This window comes from Myotis brandtii, unplaced genomic scaffold, assembly GCF_000412655.1.
Source record: "Myotis brandtii unplaced genomic scaffold, ASM41265v1 scaffold208, whole genome shotgun sequence".
Classification (NCBI taxonomy): domain Eukaryota; kingdom Metazoa; phylum Chordata; class Mammalia; order Chiroptera; family Vespertilionidae; genus Myotis; species Myotis brandtii.
In genome coordinates this window covers 1,460,645-1,466,555 of record NW_005357764.1, presented here as the reverse complement: position 1 = coordinate 1,466,555, position 5,911 = coordinate 1,460,645, and positions in this window count along the sequence as shown.

Sequence of the window (5,911 nt, the reverse complement as noted above, 5' to 3'; positions counted from 1 at the left end):
CCTCTAGAGACCACACGGAGCGGATTAGGGGCGAGGTTCGGGCCGAGCACCGCGGGCCCTGAGGAAACCTGAGGCTCGGGGCGGAGCCCGGAGGGAGGCGGGGCCCGGAGGGAGGCGGGGACGCAGGGGCGGGGTTTGGGAATCCGCTTGGGCTGGTGGGAGTTCGGCATCACCCGGACTCGCTGGGAGCTCGAGCACGTCTGAGGCAACGTGATCGTTGCAAAAACCTCCGAGTCTGCGACTCGGAAGCTAGAATGCGAAGTCAGCCCATTGCGGTTCCAAATCGCCTCAGAATCTGCCGCCTCAGGTGGACAGTGCGCAGCCGGGCAGGTCCCCGTCCTGAGCTGGTCCTGGGTGTTGGGTCCCCGGTGCCCAGGTGCAGGTAAAGCCTGACGCCGCTAACGGTTTTCTTAGTTCTCGCACCAGGTCTAACTCTCTCTTTCCTGGCGAGCGATGGATGCCCCACTCGCTGAAGCGCCTCGGTCTGGACGCGGTTCCCCAGAGAGCCCGTGGCCCGCTCCTTCTTCCCGCGGGGATCTGCTCAAATGTTACCCACGGGCGGGGGTCCCCCATGACCACCTCATCTACAGTTACAGACCCGCCTCTCCCTCACCCTCATTCCCTCTAGTTCCCACTACGGCCCGGCATCACGCACGGAGGACACCACGGAGACAGCAGAGCGAGGAGGAAACCTGCGCGGCCACTGTGGGTGCCGCACTCCAGGGTGTGGTGGGGCAGCTCCGAGTCGGCCTCCAGTTTGCAGTTATCATAGAGAATTAGCGGACAGAGACACGGGGGAGGCCAGCAGGCCTAGACTGGGGTGGATCTTAATATCTCCGACTTATTTCTCTCACTGTGTCTTAGAAAACACTGCACGGAAATTAGTTACATAATTGCTACACATTAATTGCCTTTGGTTATGGGAGGGAAGGCCTGCCTTTTTTGTGGTGGTAGAACAGGCCTGTATGTGGGACTTCAGAAGTCTGCAGGTGGCCGTGGGACACAGTTAAGCCAACTTAAAAATTGACCTTTTGAAATCTGACTTTTTGCAACAGCATTGATGGACCTGGAGATGATTTCATAAAGTAAAATAAGCCAGTCAGAGAAAGACAAATGCCATGTGATCTCACTTATATATGGAATCTAATGAACAAAATAAACTGAAGAACAAAATAGAAACAGAGGCATGGGTACATGGAACAGATTGACAGCTGTCAGAGGGGAAGGGATTGGGGGACTGGATGAAAGAAGGTGAATGGATTAGCCAAAGAACATAGCCCGTGAACACAGACAACAGTGTGATGATAGCCAAAGGGAAGGGGGTAGGGATAGGTGGAGGTGGGTAAGTGGGGAGAAATGGGGGTGGGAAGAGGCTTTTTTTTAAAAATATATTTTTAATTGATTTTTAGAGAGGAAGGGAGAGGGATAGAGAGATAGAAACATCAATGATGGGAGAGAATCATTGATCAGCTGCCTCCTGCACGCCCCCCACTGGGGATCGAGCCTGCAACCCAGGCATGTGCCCTTGGCTGGAATCGAACCTGGGACCCTTCAGTCCGCAGGCGGACGCTCTATCCACTGAGCAAAACCAGCTAGGGCGGGAAGAGGCTTTGACGAACACATGATACAGTGTGCAGATGAGGTTTTATTGAATTGTAAACTTGAAACCGGTATGGTTTTGCAAACCAATGTAATTCCAATAAATTCAATAAAAAGACAAAAACAAAAAAAATCGACATTTTAACTCTGTAACCAGTCATTAAATTGAAAAATAGATTTTTTAAATTTAGTATTTTAATAAGAAGTAGGTTATAATTCATCCTAACCTTTGACCCCAACTAATTTTACAAATAGGAAAATATATCAATTGAACAATGAAAATATGTTATATAAGCAATAAAAATAATTTAAGCCCTATTTGGTTTGGCTCAGTGGATAGGAAGGATCCCAGGTTCGATTCAGGTCAAGGGCACATGCCCAGGTTGCAGGCTCGATCCCCAGTAGGGGGCGTGCAGGAGGCAGTAGATCAATGATTCTCATCATTGATGTTTCTATCTCTCCTTCCTTCCTCTCTGAAATCAATAAAAATATATTTAAAAAATAATTTGAAAATGAACACACTTTATATGTACCATGTAACCAAAAATTGACTTTTTAAATGTTTTTCCTTTGGAATTTCTTGTGAAAACACAGCCCTTCCTGCCATTTAGGACCAGCTTTAGGACTGGTGGTTACTGTCAGTTTTGCCTGACTGCTCACTCCAAGCCCTCTCTCCCTTCCTCCTCCCCCAGGTCCTGTGGTGGCAGTTCTGGCGCTCCCTGGGAAGCCAAGTGCCTCTGAGCACACAGCTGGCAGGGCTCTGCTGCAGGGTGCTTTTCTGCTCCTCTTTCTGAGTGGTGTTCTTGTGAACTTTTTCAGTATTATAGGACAGATGACAACGTGCCAGGGTCGCAAAAGGGAGAGGTGCTGCCAGATGTGTGCATATCGCAGGAGGAAATCTGTACAGCAGAGAATTTCTTCCCAGGGAAACCCCACTCAAGCAAATGTGTGACTGACCTCATCCCTCAGTTTTGAAGGCCTCTCCATTCTTATAAGAAGGAGGAAGGAATAATGTTTATGTGCCAAGCACATTACATGTGATATCTCATCCATTGCTCTCAAAGAATACCCTCATTATTTCCCGAGGCTTAGAAAGGTGAATAGCTCCATCCATCTCACACAAAGCTGGATTTGAACCCAGGTCTGCTAATCTCCAAGCATGTGCTCTGTTCATAACCTGTGACTTGGTGTTAGACCTCAGCTCAAAGGTCATGAAACATGGCTGGATAGTGACAGTGTAGGAACCTTGGTCTGGCCAGGTCACAAGTGTCAGTGTTTTTAAGATAATGCAGTACCAAGAGCAAATATGTCCATAGTGAACCACATTATGTATTTCTTTTAAAAATATATATATATTTTATTGATTTTTTACAGAGAGGAAGGGAGAGGGATAGAGAGCCAGAAACATCGATGAGAGAGAAACATCAATCAGCTGCCTCCTGCACACCCCCCACTGGGGATGTGCCCACAACCAAGGTACATGCCCTTGACCGGAATCGAACCTGGGACCCTTGAGTCCGTAGGCCGACGCTCTATCCACTTAGCCAAACCGGTTCTGGCACATTATGCATTTCTAACACCAGTCTTACAGATCTGTGCCAGATCCAACGTGGTTTATGTGGTGTAGGTATAATATTTTCACTTGGCATAATATTTTTAAGGTTCATCCACGCTCAGTACTCATTATTACATGACATTCCATTGTATGACATACCACATTTTATCCATTCATTTGTTGATGGACACTTGGGTTTGTCTCCAGCTTTTGACTCTTATGAATAGTGCTGCTATGAACATCCACAACTTTTCATGTGGGCATATGCTGTCAAGCATGTCAAACTCACAGCCAATGGGCTGCATGCCCGCTGGCCGCGAGTTTGACATGCTTAGATTCTCTTGGGTATGCACCTTGACATAGATTTGCTATGTAAAATGGTAACACTATGTTTACCTTTAGGGGGAACTGCCAGGCTGTTTTTCCAAAGTGGTTGTACCATTTTATATTTCTACCAGCAGTGTCCAATTTTTCTACATTCTCACCAACATTTGCAGGTACCCGACTTTTTCATTAGTATACAGTAATCCTAATAGATGTAAAGTAGTATTTCATTGTGGTTTTGATTTGGATTTTTCTAATAGCTAATGATGCTGTGCAACTTTTCATGTGCTTATTGGCTATTTGCATATCTTTGGAGAAATGTCTGTTCAGATTCTTTGTCCATTTTTAAATTGAGGGTGAGCTTTTTAATTGAATTTTATCAAGCTAGATGTGTACTCTAGGAGCTGATTTTAAGTAGAAGAGAAAAATAAAATTATATATAGTTTGTGCAATTTATTGGAAATCTGTTTTAAATCATTCCTAGGCCAGTTATGTCAGTATTGTATGGCCAGTTATTAGTCAAGTTGCTCTTATATGTCTGCCTAGTTTTATTAGCAGCAATTGGTGTCTCCCCAAAACTGAATTCTGACGTTCGGGCCAGATTCTAAGGAGAGGGACCATCAAGTGGTGAATGGAACTTTCCTCAAGCACAACTGCTTGGGACATACCTTACTCTGTAAAACTGAGAGCTTAGAAAAGTCAGCGTGGCACTTCAGAAAAAATGTGGGTTTTTTTTAGTTTTTTTTTTTTAGTGTATTTATTGATTTGATAGAGAGGAAGGGGAAGAGAGAGAGAGAGAGAGAGAGAAACGTTGATTTGTTGTTCCACTTATGCGTTCATTGGTTGATTCTTTTTTCTTTCTTTTAAATTTATTTCAGAGATGAAGGGAGAAGAGGAGAGAGAGAGATAGAAACATCAGTGATGAGAGAGAATTATTGATTGGCTGCCTCTTGCATGCCCCACACTGGGAATCAAGCCCCAACCCAGTATATACCCTGCCAGGGAATGGAATGGAACCGTGACCTCCTGGTTCATAGATCGACACTCAACCACTGAGCTATGCTGGCCGGGCCAGAAAGTCAATTTTAGAAGGAACATTTCCCCAGGAGGAAAAGAGGCAGGAGGTGACAAAGGGAAATGGTGGGCCAGGCGCTAAGACCAACATAAATCAGCAGGTGATCTGGCTGACCTGGGCGGGGGAGAGGGTGACTGGAGCTCGTTCTGGAAAGGCAGAAGCCCGCAGAAGGACTAGGCGAGGTGGGAGGAATTGTGCCTGGAGGAAGCTCTGCTGAGTCAGGGAGCTGGCAGGATTAAGGTGTGGGGTGTCGGAATTAAGGAGGCTTTTTATCATGGGGGTCGAGGGGAAAGAAAGGACTGGATCTGAACATCTGGCCCACGCCTCACTAGGCCAGTCACAGTATTTGTCGGGACCTCCATGCAGGTCCAGCTGGGAACTGATCCTCACTTGGAGGGATCCGAACCCTGCGCGTGCGCAGATCGCCCCGAGGGCGTGCCGGAGGCTCTGCGGTCGGGTCTGGAGACGGAGCCGCAGGGCTGAGAACCTCGTGGCCCTGCCGGCGGGGCGTGGGTATCAACTTGCAGGAAACAGGATTTGGTGAGGCAGGGAGGGAGGAAGTTATTCTAGGCAGATGGAGGTTTGCGCTGCCGAGGTGATCCCGAAGCCGCGGATGTGGGGCTCCGGCCAGGGGAGGCCGAGGTGGCTCAGGACGCTGGGAGAAGGCGCCTGGTGGGGCGGCCCCCGGAGGAGATACTGAGTCAGGTGAGGGGCCTCGGTGGGCAGGTGCTGCAGCCAGAGGTGCAGAGCAAGGGACAGTGGCAACCAGTGGATGAGTGACCGGCTCGTGGCCTGTGCTGGGTTTTCACCCTCTTTCCACCCATTTGAGTGCTGTCCCGATTTTCAGTGAAGAAAATTGAGGCTCAAAAAGGGGAAATGGCTGGTTCTAAATCTCAGAGTTGGGACGCCTGGCAGCTGGGATTTGGGTTGGGCCTCTTGATTCCAAAGCCACATCTGGAGCTCCTGTATTGGAGTTTAGGGGGAGCTGATGGCCTAGAACAGGGCAGGGCAACTTTTCCTACACAGGGTCAGATGGTATTGTCTGCTGTGTGAACCAAGAGGCAAAATCGAGGGTATTATGGAGGTAAGTACGTAATATAAGAGGAGATAAAACATTTCTATAATTTTTATTGACAGAATTAAAAACTTTATTTTTACAGACACTAAATTTGAATTTCCTAGAATTTATAAGTCATGAAATACTATTCTTTAAAAACCAGTCTTTGTTTGAGGGTCATACAAAACCAGACAACTGGCCAGATTTGGGCCATGGGCCATAGTTTGCCAATCCCTGGATTAGGTCTGTGCTGTCCAATCTAGTGGCCACTGGCCACATGTGGCTACCGAGCCATTGAAAA